The sequence below is a fragment of the Apium graveolens genome, chromosome 10, assembly GCF_009905375.1.
Source record: "Apium graveolens cultivar Ventura chromosome 10, ASM990537v1, whole genome shotgun sequence".
NCBI classification, from domain to species: domain Eukaryota; kingdom Viridiplantae; phylum Streptophyta; class Magnoliopsida; order Apiales; family Apiaceae; genus Apium; species Apium graveolens.
Window position 1 is genome coordinate 188358339 of NC_133656.1, and position 27378 is coordinate 188385716.

The 27378-nt window shown below is 36.3% G+C and overlaps 1 long non-coding RNA gene and 1 other non-coding gene across 2 annotated transcripts; both read right to left on the reverse strand.

Moving 5' to 3' along the window:
• Positions 1–6237: 6237 nt before the first annotated feature.
• On the reverse strand, positions 6238–8321 carry LOC141693462 (uncharacterized). Its single transcript, XR_012563128.1, has 2 exons — positions 7923–8321; positions 6238–6352 (listed from the first exon to the last, which is right to left on the reverse strand). It is a non-coding gene; the product is annotated as an uncharacterized LOC141693462 (long non-coding RNA).
• A 4524-nt stretch (positions 8322–12845) lies between these two features.
• Positions 12846–12952, reverse strand: LOC141694212 (small nucleolar RNA R71). Its single transcript, XR_012563537.1, has one exon. It is a non-coding gene; the product is annotated as a small nucleolar RNA R71 (small nucleolar RNA).
• Positions 12953–27378: the final 14426 nt, after the last annotated feature.

Below are 27378 nucleotides of genomic sequence, written 5' to 3' on the forward strand. Positions count from 1 at the left end.
AAACAAAATTACGGTTGTTAGGTTGATAATAGGGTTGAGTAAAATCGAACCGAAACCGAAAAATCGAACTAAACTGACAAAATTCGGTTCAGTTCGGTTTGAGTTTTTTTTAAATTTCGGTTTTTCGGTTTTTCAGTTTGAACCAAAATAAAATCGGTTCGGTTAGTTTTACAAACTATTAGTTCGGTTTTAACCGAATTATATGCACATATATAATCATAATATATATATAATATAATATAGAGTAATAATATAATATAATTCAGTAAATATATATAAAATTGAAAATACAGTCGACCAAAACCAGAAAACCCAGATTAAGAATAGAGTAGCTAATCTTAAATTACAAACACGACCAGTACATAGACCCGTTGCCGTCGCTAACTTGCTGCACATTCAATTTCAACACCAATTTGATTGTTTTATCCAAGTATCAATCCAACAACTTCACTTTTGTGTTGAATTTATGTGAATTGATAACCGCATGCATGTTATAATCTGTAAAATTATTAGGATATTTAAGTTTGTAATTTTGTGCGGATGGTGGAGGTGTACTAAAAGAACAATCTGCATTATTTTATTACATCTTGTAAATGTTTGAGTTTATCTTGCCTTTTATTTACTTTCAATTTCAAAGTTGTAAATGTAACTTCATTTATAATGGTAAAAATAGGTTTTTTAAAAATTTCGGTTTTTAAAACCGAGCAGGATAAACCAAAATAATTCGGTTCGGTTTATAAATAAGTTCGGTTCGGTTTGGTTTGAAAAAAAAATAATATTTCGGTTTTCGGTTAATTCGGTTCAGTTCGGTTTCTGACCGAACCGACCGAACGCTCAACCCTAGTTGATAATATAAACTTGTTCAGATTGATATGTATAAAATTTTCCCTTAACCTTCTTTGTTTAAACTACTGTTAGTTGTTAGGCACTTCACACTACAATGGCCATTCTATATCACCTGCGATATTTGTTTCGAAACTAGAGAGCCTCGAAACATTTCATATAGCTCTTGAATTTAATTAGGATGGTAAAAAGCCTGAAGTGTTCAGTTTGGCTGATCGTTATGACAGATCAGATGGTATTCATATGGAAGATAATGCTTGCATTGCAGGTGAGGACGGGGAGTATCTGGTCTTTGTATCCACCAAGGATCCTGCTAAACGTCGTCGTCAACCATGGACTGTCGTTTACAGAACTAATCTCATTACGGGGACAACTGATCGCCTTACCCTTTCACGCAAGTAAAAACGAATTTCAAATTTAAGTTAGGTATAACTTCAATTTTGCACTCTTTGAATTTTTATACTGGACTTGATCAAATGAAAATCATGTTATATGTTAATATTTGGGGTAGGAGGGACCGAACTTGAGTTCTACTACAACTAGTCTTGTCATACCATGTTAATTTAACATTTTTCCTAAAAATCTCAACGTGTTAGGTATTGGACTTGCATGGATCATATTCTATCACCAACATAGAAAACAATAAACTGATCTGATTATGATGATCAACGATTTGCATTACCATGACTACTGATTTACACTAGTTTAACTGCTGCTAATATTTATAGGCTAAGAAGATTATAAATTTATAGTGAACATGACATTTCGTATGATTTACACCCTGTAATTTACAGTTCAGGCTAATTTGAGTCCCTGGGCCTCGGTTTCACCATGTGGAAAAAAGATAGCAGTGGCATCGTGATAGTTTCTGTATCTTAGATCAATTTCTCATGAATGTGTCTTATGTATTAAGAATGAAATGATATTATCTAACTTTACATGTTTGTTGTGTACAAGATGAACAATAATGAAAATTAACTAACTAACTGACTGATTGTTTCTCTCTGATCTACTATATATTAGTATTGGAATGTTTAGTTTATTATGACAGCTGGTGGTTTTAGAATGACAGCTGGATAGTATTGTCTTGAATGACACATCAGCATTCTGTATTACCAATAGCCTCCCTCAAGTTGGAGGATGGAAGAGAAGCAATATCTGACATTCCCAACTTGGATATAAGTTCTTTGAAATGAGGAGAATGAACCACCTTAGTGGGCAAGTCATCAAGCTGGCGACGAGTAGGCAAATATGATAGCTGAAGAAGACCTTCCAGGACTTTGTCACGAGTAAAGTGGCAAACTATTTCAATATATTTAGTCCTCTCGTGATAGACGGGGTTCTTAGCAATGTACAAGGCATAAATATTGCCACAATGAAGAGTAATAGGAGTTATATCAGTTACACCAACTTTTTGTAATAATCGAACTAACCACGTAATTTCAGAAGCTGTTGAGGCCATAGCCCGATATTCAGCCTCAGACGAAGAACGAGAGATTGTGCCTTGTTTCTTTGATTTCCATGACACAATTGAATTTCCAACTAAGATAACATAGCCAGTTAAAAGAACGTCGTGTGTCAGGACACGATCCCCAATCAGAATCAGAAAAAGCTTGGACTTTGAGTGTACTCGAACCTTTAAGAAAAATGCCCTGGCCTAATGAATGAGAAACATACCGTAATGTATGATGTAAAGCTTGCAAATGAGGAAGTCGAGGCTGCTGTATAAACTAACTTAAAGTTTGCACAGCGTAAGATAAATCAGGGCGTGTATTTGTAAGGTAGTTAAGCTTCCCGACTAAAGATCTGCAATGTTCAGGAACATCAAGTAAAGAGCCGTCAGTCATATTGAGTTTTAGGTTCAAAGGTAGAGGAGTAACAACTATCTTTGATAGCTCAAGATGACAATCTTTAAGCAAATCTCTAGTAAACTTTTGTTGTGTTAACAAAATGCCTTCCTGAAAATATCCTACCTCAATGCCTAAAAAATAGTGAAGAATGCCCTGATCTTTAATACTGAAAACACGATCTAAATGAGATTTTAAGGCATCAATCTCAATTAAATCATCTCCGGTGACAATAATGTCATCAACATAAAAAGCTACAATCGTTGTGTGCATACCAGTAGTCTTTAAAAATAAACAGTAGTCATTTTTGGACTACTTATAACCCTGAAAAATAAGCTCATGTAATAGCTTGGTAAACCATTCTCGTGAAGCTTGTTTGAGACCATACAAAGACTTTTTTAAACGACATACTTGATTAGGTTTATGTGGCGCACCATCTGGAACTTTCATGTAGACTTCTTCTAGTAAATCACCATGAAGAAATGCCTTATTAACGTCCAGCTGAAACAATTTCCAGTTACGACTAGCTGCTAAAGAAATTAAGCACCTAACTGTTGTCATTTTAATGACTGGTGAGAAGGTTTCACCGTCATCCACTCCAAACTGTTGATTAAACCCTTTTGCAACTAATCAGGCTTTGCATCGTTCCAATGAGCCATCTGCCTTTAGTTTTACCTTAAAAACCCATTTGTTACCAATTGGTTTCTTGCCTGCAGATAAATCAATTAAATCCCAGGTATTATTATATGCCAATGCCTTTAATTCTTTATTAACCGCTTCAAGCCACAGAGGATGTTGAGAAGCTTCTTTGTAATTCTTTGGCTCAATGAGAACACCGGTTTGAGATAAGAAGACTTTATGTAAAGTGGGAAAAGATTCATATCTGACCAGATTGCACCAGTGTGGTGGTGATGCCAGGGGGGACACATTACATTTGTAAGATTCTAAATAAGATGGAGGTTTTCTAATTCTGGTTGATGTCCTAACATGAACAATTATAGAAGAATTAGTGGAACGTGAAATGTGATCAGATGAATCAGAGTGGTGTGAAAAATCAGAATCATTCTGAGAATTAGAAAAATCATGAATTTGTGAGTGTTGAGATTGTTGAATGGTGGAAGAAGTATGATTTTGAAAATCAGAATTAGTAGTGAAATCAACAAACTGCTGACTATCAGTATCATCATCAAAATAACCATTAGGAGAAGAGATTTTTAGAAGAAAAATAGCAGTTTTATAAGGATGAGAACTAGTTTTTGAAATCAGATAAAAAGGAAAATGATGTTCATGAAATGAAACATCTCTTGACACTGTAATTTGTCTAGTCTGTGAGTCAAGAACTTTATAAGCCTTTTGAGAAGGTGGATACCCTAGAAAGATACAAGGGGTAGACCTAGGATCAAATTTAGATCTAGAGTGTTTGAGAGTGGACAAATAACATAAACATCCAAAGACTCTAAGGTGACTTAAATCTGAAGGTTTATTGTATAGCCTCTGAAAGGGAGTCATGTTATCAATGCTTTTAAGTGGAATTCTATTAATTAGATAACATGCACATAAAACACATTCACCTAATTAACTAGAAGGTAATTGAGATTGAAAAGCTAATGACCTGGCTATTTCCAAAAGATGTCTATGTTTACGTTCCACCACCCCGTTTTGTTGGGGAGTATACCTGCAACTTGTTTGATGGATAATCCCTTTTGCTTGATAAAGAATCTGCAAATCTCCTTCTGTTAATTCTTTTACATTTTCAGACCTGATCCACTCAACCTTAGTATGAAACTACACTTCAACATAGTTAACAAACTTGCTAAGTACATAAATCACATAATATTTAAACTTGATTAAATGAATCCAAGTGTATCGGCTAAAATCATCAACTATAGTCACAAATTGAGTACAACCATTATGGTTTTTAGTCCTATAAGGACCCCAAATATCAACATGAATCATTTGAAATACAACTGTAGTCTTGATAGAACTTATAGGAAAAGAGCATCTAGTTTTTTTAGCTTTTGGACATATTCACTACTAGAAAAAGTAGGATATACATCGCCTCTTTTACATCGGTTGCTTATTTCAACGATGTAAAAAGTATTTTAGACATCGGTTTTGAGCAAGCGATGTCTTTTGTGCTTATAAACATCAGTTTGTTAGAAGAACTGATGTTAAATGTCTGTTAAAAAAAATTCAGCAGCGCGCCTTCCCCATTCCCCCTAGCCAAAATTTCATTCCCTCTTAAATTTCCCCCGTTTTGCCTTAGTTTATTTTCGACTCTTCCCCCTCTTTTCAACTTTATCCTCAAATATACATTTAAAAAAACACAAAATCAAAAATCAAAGCTATCAAAACTCTCTCTGATGGAAGAACATCTCTCTCTCTCTCTCCATCACTCTTACTTCCCCTCTCCACCCATCTTTCTGAACTCTCAACATAGAACCCTAAATTCAAAACCTAACTTTCCAAATTAAAACCAAGAACTAACAATTAAGATCCCTAATTTGAATTATATCTTTCAATTACATGAACCCTAACTCTTGTTTTCAATAAATCGTTAGATTTGTGTTAACTAGGTGCAAATTTGTTGAGGAGATATAATCCTGGTGTTGATTTTAATGCAGGGAGAGGAATTGTTTATGTTCCTGGCAAAGGTGATCTTTCAGTTTTTGTGAGCTTGAATTTTGTTTTATGTTAATGTTGATAGAATTAAGCATCTGGTTTAGAATTATAGTGCTTTGTGTAAAGATTGATTTGGTAGTAATTAGTCTATATGTATGTCGTATTTTTCCTTAGAAGCTGGTAATTTAGTCTTTATAATTACTGATAGTTTTAAAGATATTTGCAAGTGCAAATGAATTCTTGGTAATTATTTTTTTTTGTTTATCTTGAATGTGTATTTCTAAAGTTGTCTTTTCGCTTTTACAGATCAAAATGAAACTTTTGTACCCTTCAAATCCAGGTAGCTTATCTATATTTCTGATTTGAGAGTGCTATATATTATAACTAGCTTTGTCATGGTGAAGTTTCCGTTAAATTGACATCTGATTCAGTTTTGTTTGTTTTCCTTTTTGCAGCAAAGGAGGTCTAACCCTTATGCTGGCTTTTGTTCATTTACTACATATGAGATTTAAGGTAGCATGGAGTCTTTATGATGTTTGAGCTAATGTTTGATTTTACGGAACCGGGGCTTTCCACCGGGGGCATAGCTGGCATTGCTGTAGCAGCAGTAGGATTGCTGTTACTTGTAGGTTATTTCGGATTTTACAGGAAGAAAAAAGCTGAAAAAATCAGACTCTCAACAGCAAGTGAAGATCCTTTTACCCATGGTATTCTCAAGTTTTTTGTTCTCTTTTTTCCACTCGTGTTTGTCTATTAACATTAAATTACGGGTTACCAAACTGGTAAACAAATTCTAATTCTGCACACTCTTTGGCTAAACAAACTGGTTGAACAAATTTGAGTTGTGGAAACGATAAATGACCAAGCCTTAAATGCCATAATTTGGCCTCTTATGTAATACCAAGACAAGCTTTAGATTGCTGAGTAGACATCTGAAAGAATTGTAAATGAGCACCATCAGTAGATTCAACAGCAAGTACAGTGTATAAACCACTCTGCAAGTCACCAAGATGAAGTGGAGACCGACTCTGAGAAAGGTCCTGTAAATAGCATTTTGTGTCAGAAAAGTAAAGATTAGATTGCATATCTTTACAAAGCTTGTGGACTGATATCATCTTATACTTGAATTCACGAACCAACAACACATTATGAAGTGTGATCTTGTCATTTAGTCTAACAGTTCCTTTATGTGTAACCTTAATTTGTCTACCATCCGGTATAGTAATGTGACTACCTGCATCACCCACTACTGTAAATTCTTTAAAATCAGATATGAAATTACTGATATGATCTGTTGCCCCACTATCAAGAAGCCATTCAGAAGAAAAATGTGACATTAAACACACTTTACCTGCAAGTAAAGCATGTCCTGCAATATCAAGAGAATTTGTGTTTTGATCCATATAACCAATGTTCTGCTTGTTGATGAGTTCAAGAAGTTGATTGTATTGTAACATAGAAATGGGAGCAGAAAGATCTTGTTTGGTAGAATTTTCTGAGTCTTGAGTAGTAGAAGTAACATTAGCAGTAAATTTTCTCTCTCTGTTATTCTTGAAACCAGGTGGATAACCATGTAGCTTAAAACACCTGTCATTGCTATGCCCAACCATCTTGCAGTGAGTGCAAAAATAGGTGTTTCCAGATTTATGAACATGTTTTTTAGTAAAAGAGTTAACATTTTGATTTTGCTTCTGAAAATTTCCTGGTCCATGACCTGGTCCATGAAATTTAGAATTTTGAGAAAACCTCTTATCTGCAACAAATGCAAGATTTTCAATCTGAGAATTTGAAACTTGACAGAATTCTTAATGGTTCTCTTCCTGAGCAACCATTCTGTATATCTGATTTAGACCAGGAAGAGGAATCATCATCAAAATGTTAGCTCTAATCATAGAATACTGATCATTTAGCTTCATCAAAAACTGCAGAACCCTGCCATTTTGTTGCATTTGCCTAAATCTCTCAGATAAAACACATGTGCACTTTTCACGATTACAAGTTGGCAGTGGATTAACATCATCAATGGATCCCAAAGAGTTTTAATATGAGTATAGAATTCAGATACAGATTGATCTCCTTGCTTCAGTTCTGATAACTTCTGTTCTAGTGAAAACACCTGAGTAACATATGTGTATCCAAAGCGATTTTCAAGATCTAACCAAATTGATCTTGTTGTCTTTAGAAACAACACACTCCCGGCGATACATTCATCCAGATTGAACAATAACCAAGATATTACCAAATCGTTACATCGCTCCCATAACTTGTAATCATCATGTGTCACATTTGGAGTTTCAATTGTACAGTTAACGAATCCTAGCTTATTTTAGCAGATAACGTAAGCATCATACTTCATTTCCAATTATTGAAACCCGCACCATTGAATTTAACGGAAAGTAATTGATTCGAGTTTGAATCAGACGGATGTCTGAAGTAAATGTTTGAAGGATCTTGTGCAATACGAGTAGACATTATAACAAACAGATTGAAGACAATCAACAATATCTATAGAGATTGATGAAATCGAAGTGTTTAACTATGAATTTTCACATGAAATTTGCATAAATTGCAGAAAACAGAAGAGTTTCAGTAAACGAGATCAGAAAACACCTGAATCTCAAGAAAATTGACTGAAATTTGCGGTTGCGATCTAAATTTAGCAAAACTGAGCCATCTCAATACGTGAATTTGCGGAATGTTGATCGATCATGCTCTGATACCATGATAGTTTATGTATCTTAGATCAATTTCTCATGAATGTGTATTGTGTATTATGAAGGAAATGATATTATCTAACTTTACATGTTTGCTGTGTACAAGATGAACAAGAATGAAAATTAACTAACTGACTGACTGCTTCTCTCTGATCTACTATATATATAAGCATTGCAATGTTTAGTTTGTTATGACAGCTGGTGGTTTTAGAATGACAGCTGGATAATATTGTCTTGAATGACACATCAACATTCTGTATTACCAATACATCGTTCCAGAAAAAGACGGGTTGGATTAATGGGGAGATTGATGATCTGCAGACGGACATTTTCGTGATGAATGTCCAGAAGCCTTATAAACGACATTTGGTTGTTGATAATGGTGGCTGACCAACACGGGGAAGTGACAATATTATATTTTTTCACTGGAAGGTTGGAAAATTTTGGGACATATTTCGTGCTGATATCGGAAATGGTATTAATAACGAATAAATTTGTTTTAATTTAGGATTTATTCAGTAACTTAATTGCAGATGCTTGTATCTTATTTGTGATAAGAGTGACGCGAGTAACATGGAAAAGCGTTTCCACAAGGTAAACTCTCCACAACCAGATGTAGGATTGTTTAGACTGTCAGGTGCATTTCCAACATTTTCTAAAGATGGCAGCAAGCTTGCATTTGTTGGCAATGATTTCAGAGCTGTGTGGCTAGTTGACTTGGAAGGATCAGCGAGAACCGCGGGAAGTTTTCACGGTACTGTAAGACATGAGTACGCAGAGACACAGACACTATTACACATCCTTTAAAGTGACTAGTTTTTACTCGCGCAAGCACACATCAACCCTACATTGGGATCGGTTAAAGCAAGGTTAATTTTGAGTTTACTATATACATAGGTGCCTAAAGAGCTGGACACAATATTGGCACCAGTTTGGAACCAAAATAAAGCGAAAGATATTCTGTATGTTTGCATTGGATCTTCTTTCAAGAATCAAGAACCATTGCACATCTACCACGTCTCCAAAGAAAGAGCACATCATATGCAGCTCACCGACCGCGGCAACAATGCCTTCCCTTCCACCAATCCTGAAGGTATGCACCTTTCTATAAACCATAATTGTTGTTACCTATGTGCTTTGTAGTAAGATATATAAATATACCAAAAACATATAAAACTACCACTTTGGTTTATAATTATAACACAGGCACTAGATTAGTTTTTCGATCTACAAGAGGCTATGTAGGGGACGAGGGATATAAGAATTTATACATAATGGAGGATTTAGCTAAGGGGACTATGGGGAAGGAGATATAACAAGGCTAACAGAGGGGGACTGGGTAGACACACATTGCCAATGGTCTCCAACTGGAAATTGGATTATATTCACTTCAACTCGTGATAAAGCCTAAAACTGCTGCAAAGGACCACATGCTTGATGCCGGATATTTTGCTATATATCTGGTAGACCCTAACCATAAAGACGTGGTGGTATGAGTGCTGGGAAGTGCAGATGATCTTGCAGGGCATGTGAACCATCCATTCTTTAGTCCAGATGGACAGAGCATTGTTGTCATTGCAGATCTTGCTGCAGTTTCTGTTGATCCAATCTCTTTGCCTCTTATCGAGCATTCTGCAAGGCCTTATGGAGATATATTCACGGTAGACATTGATCCAAACGACATTCAGAAAAACAAGAATGTGAAGAAGTTCAATCGGATGACACATACTAGATATGAGAATTCAACTGGTACTTGGACCGCATTCTCAACTCATAGCACCAATGCAGTATGGAATCGGCTTCTAAGAGGCGATAGAGCTTGGGGCACGTCTGGACACCCTTGCCTTCCCAAGCGATGTCCATGATTAGCCTACAGGCATGCTCCAGTACTCTACATTTATATCTCCAATAATTTCTTGCAGTACACCTTCCTTGATGTTGTATACTTGCTTTATATTCTTTACGATAAAGGATCTTGATGTTGTAGAGCTAAAAAGCATAGATAATGTGAAACAGAAATCTGGATATCAAAATTTTCTTCTTGACGATTGGTTTGCTAAATGAGTACTAGGCTAATGTTACAATTCCGGAAAAATTTCCAAATATCATTTTAAGCTATTTCATTAATTCCATATAATATATGTGCTCAATGTGTCTGCTAACTTCTAGTGATCTTCAAGAAATGGGTCTTTAAAGGAAAATAATGGCTGAACCTTTTTTAAACTATACCAAGCTTAAGTAAAGTGTAAAAGTTAAGTTTTTTTTTTGCCAAGTAATCCAAAAACTTACAAAAACATTTACAAGTTAAATTTTACCAAGCAACTACAAGGAAATTGAACATCATGTACAAGACAAGATTATACTCCCCGGTTGGTGAGCTCTACATATTTTAGAAAAAAAAATGTTTATTAATCAACTATATAACCAAAAATGTTAGGTAGTATTGGTCAACCCTAAGTTAAGTACAACCAAAAATCTTAGGTAACTCCGATTTCAACTATACCTAATATATTATTTAAAAAGAAGTTTCGTTTATTAAAAAAAATTGTAAATTAATTATAATTTATATATCATTATAAAATCTCAATCTTCTTAACTCCTAAGCATACTTTACCTTATTAAACTAAAACGTAGCCGGTCGGCCCTAAGATTTTTTGTCTAGTCGGCCATATATAACTGAATTTGTAATCTTGTTGCACGATAAAACACTCATATATTTGTAGTCTACTACAGAGTGTTGAGTGACATTTATAATACTTTTTATACTCTAATAAATTTTGAATTTGTGTATTTGTACTCAAGTTGTTATGTGTTTTAATGTGTTTTCTAGTATTTTTGCATTTCATGCACTATTCAGGTAATCAAGTGAATTAGCATTATTTTGGTGCTAATTTAGTGTCCAGGTGGTGTTGGAATAAAAACTCATGGAAAGCCGGTTCGAAGCAGAAAGTTTTAAGAAGAAATCTGAATTTTTCCTAGAAGGACGGCGCGCCTCTCTGTGATAGCGCGCGGCCGCGCCGGGGTTCCAGCCGCGCCGAGGCCGAATTTCAGAATCCTGTTTCTACTACAATTCTAAAAGGGAAGCTTCCAGATTGTTGAGGGCTGCTATATATATTCATATTAGGTCGTTTTTAATAGATAACAAGTCAGAGACGGACCAGAGCACAAGGAGAAGACGGCAAGACACCTTTAGCACAATTCAACAAAGGCGAAGACGATCTACTTTATTCTTGAGAATCTTTATTTTGAGTTATAATTTGGATGCTTGTTTCTTGTTTTACTGAACCTATACTCTTGTTTGTACTTGGTTTTATTTATTCGTATAAAGAATACGTTTATTATATCATATTTTCATCGAAACCCACGTTGATAATGAGTCCGATTATTGGCTAATCGTTATCGTGGGGTTCTAGTGGATTTATTTATGAATTTCTTTAGTTAAATTGTTTGATGTCTTAGTAAGTGGTGATTGTATGATATCCTAGTATTGGTTGTGCGTATTCGTCTTATGATTGTCGCGAACTTATAAGATAGCGTGTTAATTCTTAATGAAGCAAAAGTGAATTTAAGGATTTAGAACTTGCCATGCTAGCATAGGTTCATGTATTTGTTATGCATGATTCGTAGGTAATTTCAACCATCTTACTTGCCCTATGTAATCAAGATAGATAACTTGTGCTTAAACCGTTATGTTGTCAAATTCTAAAGACATATAGGGTCTCAATATAATTGGTGCCTATTCAGCTTCTATCTCTTTTGTGGATATTTGGTAGAATGGTACTCGTGCAACGAAAGTTGGCGTTTATCAGTTTCGTGTTATCTTATTAGTGTCATCACCATTGCATGCTAAGGTTAAGAAAAATAAGGCTATTGAATGAAGTATTTAATGAAGTTAGAATCCCATGTTTGTCATATATATCAATTCAGTCAATCTTATTCTCGTAGTTATAATTGTTAGCGTAATTCTTAGTTATAAACAATCTCAATTTGTTATCATCTTAGCATTGGATAATAATCATACAATGTTGCTTAGGTGCATAAATTAGATAGTTAACCAATACAGTCTCTGTGGGAATGAACTAGAAAAGATTCTATACTACTTGCGAACTCATATACTTGCGTGTATTATTAGCGCGTATTTAGCGACTAACAAGTTTTTGGCGTCGCTGCCGGGGACTGTAATGTTAATTTATAGTTTATGTGCTTTCCCTCAGTGGTCGTTAAAGTTCATTGACTCGGACATTATTACTTAATTGTTTCTTGTCTGGTTTCAGGTACTCTAGCGAGGGTGTATGTATACGCGTTCGCGTACTCGTAAGAGAACACTGGATAAAGCCGAGGAAGAACTTGTGGTAGTTCGTAGGGAAGTTTTTGAGGAAGAAAAGAAGGTAGAAGACGAAGAGAAAGTTGAAGAACCAATTGTAGTAGCTATGGTTGATCAAGCAGAAAATCTGAAGGCTTTGATGGACTATTCTAAGCCTAAGATTAATGATATCAGTCTACCATCATCAGACCAGCCATCAGGGATAACACTTTTGAGATCAAGTCAAGCACGATCCAGATGATACATAACTCAGTTCAATTTGGAGGTTCTCCTACTAAAGACCCCAACATGCACATCAGGGATTTCATCGAGATCTGCGACACTTTCAAATTCAATGAAGTGACTGAAGATGCTATCAAGCTATGACTCTTCCCATTCTCTCTGAGGGACAAAGCTAAGTGCTGGTTACACTCTCTACTAGCAGGGTCTATCACAACTTGGGAAGATCTTGCTCAAAAGTTTCTCACTAAATTCTTCCCCATGGTGAAGACTGCAACAATCAGGAAAGCTCTTACCCAGTTCGCGCAGCAAACTGGAGAATATCTGTTTGAGGCTTGGGATCAATATAAGGAGATGCTAAGGAAGTTTCCATACCATGGCATACCTGATTGGATGATTATTAACGGCTTTTACAATGGATTGGGTCCTACTTCTAGGCCCATGGTTGATGCAGCATCAGGAGGAGCCTTATGGGCTAAGAGCTACGATGAAGCCTATGAACTTATTGAACTGACGGCTGCTAATGAGTACCAGAATCCTTCCCAGAGACTGACTCAGGGAAAAGTAGCAGGAATTCTGGAGTTGGACACAGCAACTGCTATCGCTGCCCAACTTAAGGCTTTGACAATGAAGGTGGACACTTTGGCTAATTATAGAATTAATCAAATCACTAGTATCTGTGAGCTTTGTGATGGTGCCCATGAGACTAATCAGTGCACAATTTCTAGTGAATCAGCTCAGTTCGTGAGCAAATTCCAGCGATCGCAGCAATCTGTGCCAACCACCTATCATCCTAACAACCGCAATCATCCTAATTTCAGCTGGAGCAACGCTCAAAATGCGGTTCAACAGACTTATCAGCAATATCCAGCTAAGCAGTACAACCCCCTGGTTTTCAGCAACCGCAGTATGCACCAAGACAACAACTTCAACTGCAACCAACTAATGAAAAATCTGAATTGGAGGAGTTAAAGCTTTTGTGCAAGAGTCAAGCTGTTTCTATCAAGACCTTGGAAAATTAAATTGGGCAAATTACCAATGCCTTGCTAAATCGTCAACCTGGTACATTTCCAAGTGACACTAAAGTGCCAGGAAAGAAGGAAGCTAAGGAGCAGGTAAAGGCAATTACTTTGAGGTCTGGGAAGGTTGCGAATCCCGAACAAACTCAAGAGTTGACTGAAGAAGCTGGGGCTGAGAAAGAAGCAAAGCAGCAGGATGGAGAAGTGAAACCAAGGAAGACTACTGTTGAGAACACTCCGCCTGAGGGTAATACAGGGGAGAAACAGATCTATCCTCCACTGCCTTTTCCTAATCGGCTGCAGAAGAAAAAGCTAGACAAGCAATTTGAGAAGTTTCTGGAGGTGTTCAAGAAACTTCATATCAACATACCTTTCGCCGAGGCTCTCGAGCAGATGCCTAGTTATGCAAAGTTTATGAAAGGTATTTTATCTCGTAAGGTGAAGCTAGATGATTTAGAGACTGTCGCTCTCACGGAGGAATGCCGTGTTGTGTTGCAGCAGAAGTTGCCTCCAAAGCTTAAAGATCCAGGAAGCTTCACTATTCCATGTACTATTAGAAAAGTATCTTTTGACAGATGCTTATGTGACTTGGGAGCTAGCATCAATCTGATGCCCTTGTCAATTTTCAAGCAGTTGGACTTACCTGATCCCAAACCAACTTATATGACTTTGCAGTTGGCCGACCATTCTATTACATATCCGCGAGGTATTGTGGAAGATTTCTTGGATAAGGTTGATAAACTCATCTTTCCTGTTGATTTAGTAATTCTTGATTTCGAGGAGGATAAGAAGATTCCCATAATCTTGGGAAGACCTTTCTTGGCAACTAGCCGAACCTTGATTGATGTGCAGAAGGGTGAGCTTATAATGCGAGTGCTGGATCAGGATGTTACTTTTAATGTGTTCAATGCTATGAAATTTCCTACTGATAATGAGGAGTGCTTAAAAGTGGAGTTGGTCGATTCAGTGGTCACATCGGAACTTGATCAATTGCTAAGGTCTGATGCCTTAGAAAAAGCCTTATTGGGGAATTCAGACAGTGAAGATGACGAAGATGAAGAGCAATTGCAGTATTTGAATGTTTCTCCCTGGAAAAGGAAGATTGATATGCCTTTCGAATCTCTTGGAATGGAGGAATTGAACAAAGCTCCTAAACGCCTCAAGCCTTCTATTGAGGAACCTCCATCTCTTGAGCTTAAGCCTTTACCTGACCATTTGAGGTATGCATTTTTAGGTGATGCATCTACTCTGCCTGTTATTATTGCATCTGACCTTTCAGGTAGTGATGAGGAAAAGTTTTTGAAGATTCTGAGATAGTTCAAGTCGACAATTGGAGGGACTATAGCAGACATCAAGGGGATTAGCCCTTCTTACTGTATGCATAAAATTCTGCTAGAGGAAGGTAGGAAGCCTATAGTCGAGCATCAAAGAAGACTTAATCCTATCATGAAGGAGGTAGTGAAGAAGGAAATTCTGAAGTGGCTAGATGCAAGGATCATCTATCCTATCTCTGAAAGTTCATGGGTAAGCCCGGTTCAATGTGTGCCAAAGAAAAGTGAAATTACTGTGGAAGCAAATGAGAAAAATGAGCTTATTCCTACACGGACAGTCACGGGTGGAGAGTCTGCATGGACTATCGGAAGCTAAACAAAGCCACTAGGAAGGACCATTTTCCATTGCCCTTCATTGATCAGATGCTTGACAGGTTGGCTGGTCATGAGTATTACTGTCTTCTGGACGGCTATTCGGGTTACAATCAGATTTGTATCGCTCCAGAAGATCAGAAGAAGACTACCTTCACTTGTCCATTTGGTACTGTTGTGAATATGTTGTGGACTTGATGATTTCGTTAACAAAACACCTTAGTAGATTTAACTTAGTAAAAAATATAGCACTCGATGGATAAGGAATATAGTCCCGACGGATGATGATTTGTTATCCATCGAGTGAGTAGCTTATGTAATAATAAGTCATGAAGCACACTTCTGCAGACAACTTTATTTAGATTCTGTAGTAGCATATAAGTCATGTTAACTTTGATTAGATATGCATAATAGGTTAATTAATTGTACACAGTGTTCTGAAAATCCCCGATTTTTAAAAAAATCCCCGATTAATCCCCGATTAATCACCTACAAAGTATCCGACCGATTCGATCTTTGAAATCCGATTTATTTTTACGAATTTTTCTTTATTGCAGTATATATAATTATTTATTAAAATTAAAATACTATATTAATTTAAATATGAATAATTATAGAAATTATGATATAATAAATATATATTTGTTAATAAATAACTAATATAATCATAATAATATATAAATATAATTTAATATTATAATACATCCGATTTTTACCCCGATTAATCCCCGATTTTCAATTAATCCTAAATCGGTAGCTCGACCGATCTTCCCCGATTCCCGATTTTTACAACACTGATTGTACATAAATGATGTCTTGCAATTCTGCATAAATGAAATGAAGTCAAGTGCCAAATAGCTACCCGACAGATAAACAACAATGCTACTCGACGGATGATCAATAAGGCAACCTGACGGATGATCATGTACCCGACGAATTATCAATTCAAACCTCTGTTGACAGTGACAACACAGTCACATGCATCGAGTGTATGATAAAGGAATGTGGAAGCCTATTCAACTGGGTTTTTGAGAACAAAGCAGCATTGCCATTTCAATGCTATTATGAAGATATTCAAAGATGCTGGAATAAAGTAATGAAGTAGCAAAGTATTAGACTTGATAGGTTTAGTTTTATTATCTTGTCTTATTACTGTGTAATCTTGGTAATATATAAACCAAGAGTAGCAATTAGAACAAAACGAGACTAAGCAAATAAATTCTCAGAGAAACATTTGTAAGCTGTATCCTTAGCATTTCTCTGTAAGTTTAGTTGTTCTTATTTGTAAGCAGCTGTGAGCTATTCAAACTTTACAGAGTTCTCTCAATATATATATATATATATATATATATATATATATATATATCTGGTGGATACTATCTAATCCACCAGAATGTTTTAAAGACTTGTGTTTTTATTACTTTGTGTTTTGATTCATATTTAACCTGTTATTCCGCACTTTGCAAATCAAAACACTGTCATATATATTTTGAGTTAGAACATTTTATATTTTTGAAAAAGGTTCAAGAATTCCATTCAACCCCCATTCTGTAATTTTTATTGCATTGTTAGGGACTAAAAATTGGTATGAGAGCAAGCTCTTAAAGAACAAAGAGTTTAAAGATCACAACAAACAGCAAGATGAACAAGAAGGATGTTGGAGTCAAGATTCCTTTTCTGGACAAAGACAATTACCATCACTGGAAGGTAAAGATGCATTTTTATTTACTTTCTCAAGATGAGGCCTATGTAGATTGCATAGAGAGAGGCCCTCATGTACCAATGAGAGCTGCAACTAGAAATGAGCCATCAGTTCCCAAGCCAGGCATGAATGGTCAGATCCTGATATTGAACAAGTCAGGAAGGACAAGAAGGCCATGAATATTTTATTCAATGGAGTTGATGGTGACATGTTTGACAACGTCATCAATTGCAAAACTGCCAAGGAAGTCTGGGATACTGTTCTAATTATATGTGATGGCACTGAACAAGTTAGAGAAAATAAGATGCAGCTACTAATTCAACAATATGAGCATTTCCATTTTGAAGAAGGTGAAACTCTCACTGATATCTTTAGTAGATTTCAAAACTACTAAATGCTCTAAAGCTGCTTGGAAGAGTCTACCAAACCAAAGATTCTAACCTCAAATTTCTGAGATCCATACCAAAAGAATGGAAACCAATGACAGTCTCCTTAAGAAACTCACAAGAATATAAGGAGTTTACATTAGAGAGACTGTATGGCATTCTAAAGACTTATGAGCTTGAAATGGAGCAAGATGAAAGAATGGAGAAAGGGAGAAAGAAAGGAGGGTCCATTGCACTAGTTGCTGAGTTAGAGAAAGAGAAGGAGATGAAGATAGAAGCTATTGACTCTACTTCAAAGGTCTGTGAAAACAAGGGCAAGGGGCTGGCAGCAGAAAATGAAGATTCTTTGAGCCAAGATGACATGGAAGATATTGATGAACATCTAGCATTTCTAAGTGAGAGGAATAATGTGCTAGAATCTCAGTTTATTGAATTTAATAAATTGAGAATTGAGTGTAAAATTGCTAAGGATGAATTAACTAAGTCCTTGAAGAAATAAGAGATCTTGAAGAAGCAGCTTGAACGAGAACATGAGGTGATTAAGGCATGGAAAACATCTAGGGATGTTCATGCTCAAATCACCAAAGTTCAAGGTATTGAGTCCTTTTGTGATGCAGCCTGGAAGAAGAATAAGGAGAAGCTGGAATCCAATTTGGTTGAAGGATTGCTAACAGATGTGGACTCGACGGATGATGAGAGTCATCCGTCGGATAACCAAAAGGATTATCCGTCGAGTGATATAAATCCTCATCCGTCGGCTTTGAGCAAACCTGTAAGTAAATCCAAACTTGCCGAGTTAAATGAAAAGTATGGATCAGTTTCCAAAAACTTTATTTCAGGAGAATCTAGTCAAGTGAAGAAGGAGAAGAAAGTGAATGTTAGTCATCTGTCTATCAAGTAATTGAATGACAGACTAGAAAAGATTGAGGTTAAAACAGAGGCTAAAAGGAAAAACAATAGAAATGGTAAAGTAGGGATTAACAAGCATAACAACTACACACCTGATAAGTATGCTCCTATAAAAATCTGTGCTAAGTGTGGTAGTGTAAATCATTTGTTTGTTAATTACAAAACTGTCATGCCTACTTCCATATCTGTGTCACCTCTTTTTCCCAACATGAATGCCATGCCTTCTATGCCTATGAATGCTATGTCTACACAGAATATGAATGCACAATTTGCTAATATGCCATTTACACATAATCTTTATTATGCTGCATTTAGTATGCCTCAAATGCCATTTAGCATGCCCTACTGGAATAACATGTTTACTAATAGCATGCCATTTCCTATTAATCAAAATATGCATGATAATTCTGTTGTAATGAATGGTTTCAAAGGTCCAACTCAAATGACTAAGGATGAATCTGATATCCCCAAGTCAAATGAGATCAAACCTAAGAAACAGAAAAAAAAAGATAACAAGGCAGGACCCAAGGAAACTTGGGTAGCAAAATCAACTTGATTTGATTTTAATGTATGCAGGGAAACAGAAAGAATCTATGGTACTTGGATAGTGGTTTTTCAAGACACATGACTGGTGATTCTACCCTGCTCACAGAGTTCAAGGAGAGAGCTGGCCCAAGTATCACTTTTGGAGATGACAACAAGGGTTATACTGTGGGATATGGCTTGATATCTAAAGATAATGTCATCATTGAGGAGGTTGCTTTAGTGGATGGTCTCAAGCATAATTTGTTGAGCATCAGCCAGTTGTGTGAGAAAGGCAATTCAGTAACCTTTACCTCAGAAGCCTGTGTTGTGACTAACAAGAGGAGCAACAAAGTGGTTCTCAATGGTGTGAGAAAAAGAAATGTGTACTTAGCTGACTTCAACTCATCAAATGCAGAATCTGTTACTTGTCTTCTCAGTAAAGCAAGTCAGGATGAAAGTTGGTTATGGCACAAGAAGCTATCCCATCTAAACTTTAAGACCATGAATGAACTTGTAAAGAAAGAACTGGTTAGAGGCATTCCTCAAGTGGAGTTTTCTAAGGATGGACTGTGTGATGCTTTCCAGAAGGGAAAGTAAATTAAAGCATCATTCAGAAAGAAGCTTGATTCAACAATTGAAGAACCTTTGTAACTGCTACACATGGATTTGTTTGGACCAGTCAATGTGTTGTCCATCTCAAGGAAAAGATTTTGCCTAGTAATTGTAGATGATTTCTCAAAGTTCTCTTGGACATATTTCCTTAAGTCTAAAGATGAGGCTAGTGAAATCATCATCAATCACATAAGGCAAGTCAACAATCATCCTGATTTCAAAGTTAGAAGAATCAGGAGTGACAATGGAACTGAGTTCAAGAATTCTGTCATGAGAGTATTTTGTGAAGAAAATGGGATTTTGCATGAATTTTCAGCAGCAAGAACTCCACAACAAAATGGAGTATTAGAAAGAAAAAACAGATCACTTATTGAAGCTGTAAGGACAATGCTTGATGAGTCTAAGTTACCAACATATTTCTGGGCTGAAGCTATAAATACTGCATTCTACACTCAGAATATTTCTCTGGTTAATCAAGAAAAATGCATGACTCCCTATCAATTGTTCAAGAATAAGAAGCAAACTCTAAATTTTCTTCATGTCTTTGGCTGCAAATGTTACATCTTAAGAAATCAAACTGATCAGAATGGGAAGTTCGTTGCTAAAGCAGATGAAGGAATTTTTGTTGGATATGCTGTTGGTAAAGCATATAGAGTCTACAATCTAAGAACCAACATTGTTGTGGAATCAATTCATGTTGTGTTTGATGATAGAAAGATTGAAGGACTTCAAGATAAAGATTACCATGAGAGCCTCAAATTTGACAATGTGGAGATGGTTAGTGATGATGAAAGTGATCAAGAAACAGTATCAAAGGATAATGCAGAAAAATCCACTACCAATGAAGCACAAAATTTAACATCTGTCGAGTTTCAAAATGCTTCATCCGTCGGGAGACAATCTGCTTTATCTGTCGGGAAACAACCAGCTTCATCTGTCGGTACTCAAAATTCACCATCCGTCGGGTCATCAAAAGAAGCTGGAAGTCAGAATAGATCACTTACAGAAAGTTCCCCTTTCTCAAATCAAAGATCCATTAACTCAGGGGGAGTTTCTAATAATCAAAACTCAATCACACATCAAGACAACAATGAGGTCTCTTCATCTAGAGCTAATCTACCTCAACAAAGGAAATGGACAAAAGATCACCCCTTTGAGCTCATCATTGGTGATGTATCTTCTAGAGTTCAAACAAGGAGAGCAACTCAAGAAGAATATCTATATAGCATCTTCCTCTCTAAGGAAGAACCAAAGAAGGTAGAAGAAGCTTTGTTGGATCCTGATTGGATTTTAGCTATGCAGGAGAAGCTAAACCAATTTGAAAGGAATAAAGTATGGAAGCTGGTACCCAAGACTAAAGGAAAGAATCCAATAGACACCAAATGGGTATTCAGAAATAAAATGGATGAAAATGGCATAGTAGTCAGGAACAAAGTTAGATTGGTTGCTAAGGGCTATTGTCAACAAGAAGGAATAGATTTTGATGAAATATTTGCTCCTGTTGCAAGACTTGAAGCCATCAGAATCTTCTTAGCCTATGCAGCCCATGCCGATTTCAAGGTCTATCAAATAGATGTCAAAAATGCCTTTCTGAATGGAGATTTGGAGGAGGAAGTCTATGTCAGTCAGCCTCCTGGTTTTGAAGATCCAAAATTTCCAGAATATGTTTACTATCTTTTGAAAGCACTTTATGGACTGAAGCAAGCACCTAGAGCCTGGTATGACACTTTGTCAAAGTTTTTTTTAGAGAATCACTTCACTAGAAGTACTGTAGACAAAACTTTATTCTTTAGAAATGTTAATGGCTCTAGTATACTTGTTCAAATTTATGTAGATGACATTATTTTTGGCTCTACAGATGAAAAACTTTGCAAAAAGTTTGCCAAATTGATGCAAAGTAAGTATGAAATGAGCATGATGGGAGAACTAACTTTCTTTCTTGGTTTTCAAGTTAAGCAAGTTAGTGATGGAATATTCATTAGTCAAACTAAATACATTTATGATATTTTAAAGAAGTTTGATCTAATGGATTGCACATCTACAAAAACTCCCATGGCCACTGCAACTAAGCTTGAATTAAACACTACTAAAAAGTCTGTGGATATCTCAAGTTATAGGGGCATGGTTGGCTCACTTCTGTACTTAACAACTAGTAGGCCAGATATAATATTTGCTACATGTCTTTGTGCCAGATTTCAGGCTGATCCTAGAGAATCTCACTTAGTAACTATTAAGAGAATCTTCAGATATCTCAAGGGAACACCAAAACTTGGCATTTGGTACCTAGAGATTCTGGTTTTGATCTAACTGGTTATTCAGATGCAGATTATGCAGGTTGTAGAATTGATAGAAAAAGTACAACAGGAATCTGTCAATTTCTAGGAAACAAGCTTGTGTCCTGGTTCAGTAAAAAGCAAAATTCAGTTTCTACTTTTACAACTGAAACTGAGTATATTGCTGCTGGCAGTTACTGTGCACAGATTTTGTGGATGAGAAATTAATTGCTAGACTATGGTCTGCAAGTGGAAAAAATTCCTATTTTCTGTGATAACACAAGTGCAATTGTCATCACTGAAAATCCAGTACAACATTCAAGAACAAAGCACATAGACATCAAGTACCACTTCATAAGGGAACATATGATGAATGGTACTGTGGAACTACATTTTGTTCCAAGTGAAAAGCAGCTTGCAGATATATTTATCAAGCCACTGGATGAATCCACCTTTTCAAGGTTGGTAAGTGAGTTAGGTATGTTAAATTACTCTTGATTTCTTCTTAATAATTTGCAGGTTGTAATGCAGCCAGGGATTTAATTGGTTTTTCAGTCTTGGATGAAATTTTGGCTAAGTCAAAATTTACATCTCGACGGATGATCATTATCCATCGAGTTTGATCATCCGTCGGTATACGTTTTATTAATAAAATCAATTATCTTTCTGGAATACTTTATGAATCGACGGATAACTATTTATTCTCATCCGTCGAATTGTCAGAATCCTAGCCGTTAATTCCCTGAACATTATCCGTCGAGTATACTTACAGTTTGCAAGTATAACACAACGGATAATTGATGGAATTTTTACAGTTTATTTTTAAAACGGCTATTTTGGGCAATTCTTATTGTTTACCTTATTTTACTTTATTATTTTTGACAGTTATTTTTGAGATAGTATAAAAGCATAATTCATTTTCAATGGTTTTCTTTTATCATTCTCAAATCTTCTGCTCTAATTTCTTTCTTTCTCAAAAGCAATTATCATCTCTCTCTCTCTCTGCAACTTTCACTCTCTAACAATGGCACCGGTCGTCAAGATCATGTCTCAAACTGGATTTATCTATGAGAAGAACAACTTCACTGCTCTTGTGAACAAGGGGATTCAACAGTCTGGCGACTAACACAAAATGATTGATTTTGTGAAGAACTGCAAACTCAACTATGCCATGCTGGAATCACCCCCCATCTACTGTGAGGTTGTTGAAGAGATGTGGACGACTGCAACATACAACTCAACTGATAAGACTATCACATTCACTATTAAAGGTAAGGAATTCTGTGTTAATAGTGATATTGTTAAAGCATGTTTCAAAATTCCTGATAATACTGTAACTTTACCACACACAGACACTGACATTGTTAACATGCTTAACTCCATGGGCTATGCATTTCCTACTTCTAAATTTAGTGAAATTCGGAGGTTGAGTCTTAGGAAGGAATGGAGTTATCTGTGTGATGTAGTTACTAAGGTCTTTTCTGGTAAAATCAGTAATTTTGATTCTGTCAATATCTCTATGCTTAACATGCTTTACATGCTAGTCACTGATAAATTTTTCAACTTTAGTGATCTTGTCATATTTGAGTTGGGGTTTAAATTAGGGGAGCTAAATAAGAGGGGTAAAAATGTTTACTATGCTAGATATTTAATGATGATTGCTAACCACCTCTCTGAGGATATTGTGCTTGAGAACTCAACCAACAAATTAGATTATTGGGTTCAAGAAAGAAGAATCATTGCAGATTTGAACAGGTTAAACCATCACAAAGAGGTGCCACTCTTCTATTTTCCTGTTATGGAGACACCTCAGGTAAGTGAGGTAAGTTCAACTGTCTCTACTCTTCCAGCCTCACAAACTTCTTTGCATTCAAGTGTAGCTATGGCAACTGTTGAAAGGAATATGTCCTAAGTCCAATCATGTATTAGGATTTAGGAATAACTCTTTATGTATTTTGTTTTGATTTCATTGATATTAATAAAAGACTTGTTATGTTTTTATTACGGGCTCTATCTATTTAAGTGTTTAAATAAGATATACCATAGTTTAGAGTAAAGCTTTTTATGGATTATGATGAGATCATAATAGTGAGACCTAAAAAGATGATAACTTTAAACTTAAATAGTTCCTGATCATAGAATTACTAAGTGGTAATTAATAATCCGCAGAGATCGGTACATACTATGCTTGCTTCATTATGAAGGATGTCTGTTCTCATAGACATTTGTGTGGTGACACTATAGCTAGTATGTAGGTGCTTATTATGGAATAAGTTCACTGAACATGACTCGCACAGCTGAATAACTGATGGAGTTCACTCACGTGTCAGCAGTTGTTCACATAGTGATAGTTGTACAAGTATCCTTAGACTTGAGGTCATCATAGTCATCTTGTGTACACTGAACTGTGCTTTGGTTTAGTTCTTAGTCTCCAGGGACAATTATTAGGGCTCTTCTGGGTATAGGAATTTGTACACGAAGATAGTGTATGATCAATAAAGGATCTACCCCTTCCAGTGAAGGAAGCGAATGTTCAAGGCTGATCCACTTATGCTAGTTCAGGAATCTCTGGCTAGAGTGAATGAAATTAGAAAGGAGTTTCTAATTTGCATAGAACTACGCATAGTAAATGGTAAGCAAGTGATTGAATTAGATAGGCTTGACACGAGATCTATGCCTTGTATTTAATCGGGACATTGTAGGGTAGAAGGAGTTTATTGTACGGTAACTATTCACTTACAGGTTCTTGGTATTCTAAGCAGTGAATTCATATTATCCGGATAGTCGCGATATGTTGAGAAGCATCACTCACGATGTAGAATAAATGTGATTAATTAATTAATCATATTTAATAAATTAGAGAATTTATATAAATAATGATAAAATAGTTTTATTATTATTTATTTCTACTACCGGCTTAATATTGAACCTACAGGGTCACACCATAAAAGGAGAATGATGTAATGGTGGAGGAATTAATTAATAATGGCTAATAATTATTTATTTATGAAATAAATAATTAATTGGCAAATTTAATAATTGATTAAATGAGATTTAATTGATTATAAATTAATTAAGAAAAGTTCTTAATATTATTAATTAAGGATTTAATTTTTGGAAATTAAATCAAGAGAGAGAATTATTTATAAAGTGTTTAGAAAAAAGATTAATAATTAAAAGGTGTTTTAATTATTAATGAGAATAATAATTGGGATAATAATAATATTATTTATGGGAAAATTTCAGCTGAAAATTTTGCCTATAAATACACTATTATAGACCCTATTTTATTCTAACCCCATTAGAACCCGAAAACCCAAAAAGTTTGGAAAACCCAATTCTCTCCACCTCCTTCCTCCTCCTTAACATCGTTTTCTTGGTGGATACCGGTGGAGTGCTTCACACTTGAGGAGCAACTGCTAAGGATCTCTGATCGTTGTCTCCGAATTATTTTTAAAGGTTAGATTCAATCCCTCGAATTTTTATTCACGATTTATATGCTTTTATTTGGATTTTGTATGTGTAAAAGTGTTTTGCCACACCCCGCTGCGTTAAAAATCCAAGAACTGTGTCATTGACCCAACAATCAATGACACAGTTGCCTACCCAAGCTACCAAATCCAAAATTTCAAAAAACCAAGTCAAAGAAAGCCCCCTCTGGTGTCTCTCAAAAGATGCCAGTTGTAAAATCTACCAAACTAAAAGAGGGGAGTGTGAAGGTGGGTAAGAAAGGTGAGGGACAGGGTGAACATCAAAGAAATCCTAAGGATAAGTTTGGAGAGGTGAGTGTTTCCCAGCCTAGCCATACTGCAGTTTCCCAACAAACTGTAGTGCTTAATAAGGATATAAGCTCATTGCTAGTTGCATCCTCCCAAAAGGATGTGACTATTGAACAAAGCTCTCAGCCAAGAGCACAGGCCAAAAGGGTAAGGGACACAAGCTCACCCCAAACCTATACTAGAAAGAAGAAACCAAAGACCTTTGGGGATACACAGGGTTCACACACTGTGCAAACTGGTGCTAAAGACACAGTCACTGCAGCTTCTCAAAGTCAGCTTGATGTGGCTCCAACAAATGTGGAGTCACAGCCAAAATCTCTCACAATTGAAGCCCCTGAAACACCAAACTCTCCCACACACTCCTTGGATGTTGACATGATAAACACATCACTTCCGAATTCTCCATCTTTAACTCTCTTGGAGAAGCTAAAAATCCAAGCAAGTGAGCATCATCTTTTAGATGATTTGTTGGCTCAGTTGCCATTTCTTTCTGAAACTGTTGAGATATCTGTGCCAAAATTCTCATCAATCTACACAGAGTCCACAATAGTTTCCACTCCAAACACATTCATTTCTACTCACTCGATGGATATTGTTCTTCCGTCGAGTAGTGATTGTATCCCGACGGATAAGCTTAACAACAGTTATTCGTCGGATAGTCAAACCACTAACCCGACGGATATCCCTTATATGTCGAGTGTCTCTGCACAGCTTCAAATTTCATCAATTATCACAAGTACAGAAGACTTAGTGGTAGTACAATCACTCCTAGGATTGAAGGAAGGGAGTGAAATAAGTGAGAGTCTGGGTTGTTCCCAGGAAAAAGGAGAGGAAAAGAGTGCACAAATGCAATCCATTTCTTCAGGATTGGCAAAAGTGAATGTAAGGAGTCCCATCTTAGATGGTGAAGGTGAGGGTGTGAGGGTGGGGAGCCAAGGTGAGACCTTGATGCAACAAAAGAGAGATCAAGAGAGAAATGCAGGTACAGAAGTGATAAGGGTGGAAACCATTGCAAGTGAGTCAATGAGTGTCAATGATGTAGAAAGGAAAAGGCTATTTCAGCAAGAATATCAAGTTGTTATAGATTCCATTTCCCTGGATGCTGAGACATTTACTCACCCTGTGACAGCTTATCAAACTCTAGCTGTACATGGCAATGAGGAGGCTGAAAGATTGCTGAATTTGGTGCATACAACACAATCTTTACAAAGAGCAAAGGATGCAATCACTGCTATGTCTTCCAACATTGGCAGTGATTTGGAACTGGATGAGACTTATTTTGGGGATGATGGTGGTGATGATGAGGAAGGTAGCATGGACATAGGGGGAGATGGAGATATTCCTGCCTGGATGCTCACAAAATAATGCTCCTACTCACATCTCCAATCAACACTTTTCAAGCTGATTCATGACACCCAAGCAGCCATTCAGGCATCTTCCAATGCTAGCACAAAGCAACTACTCAAAGCACATCTTGAAGCACTCCAGCTGCATCAGATTCAAGCCCTCCAACACAATCAGAGTGTGGATGCCATCAAGCAGGAAATTTCTGAAGTCAAGCAGGATGTTATAGAAAGGATGTATGCTAGACTCCCTGCAACCACTATGACTGAAATTGCTCACAAACTAAGGAAGAAGGCTGATCTAAACAGGAAAGTTGAGGCCATGGACTCAAGACTATCTGCTGTAGAGAAGTCAATGGCCAATATATTAGACAATCAAGAAGCTCAAACTGCATTACTCCAACAATTGGTGGCAGCTCAACTCCCTCCTACACAATTTGATGATAACAAAAAGGGGGAGAAAAGATCAAGTGAGGGGGAGAAACAGCTTAACATTCAAGTCAGTAAAGTAATTGTGCCTACAATTACTTTCACCAAGCCACCAACAACAAACAGTATTGATCTAATAAATGAAGCAACAGCCACATTGAGAGTAGCTGAGAAGAAGCATTTAAGTCC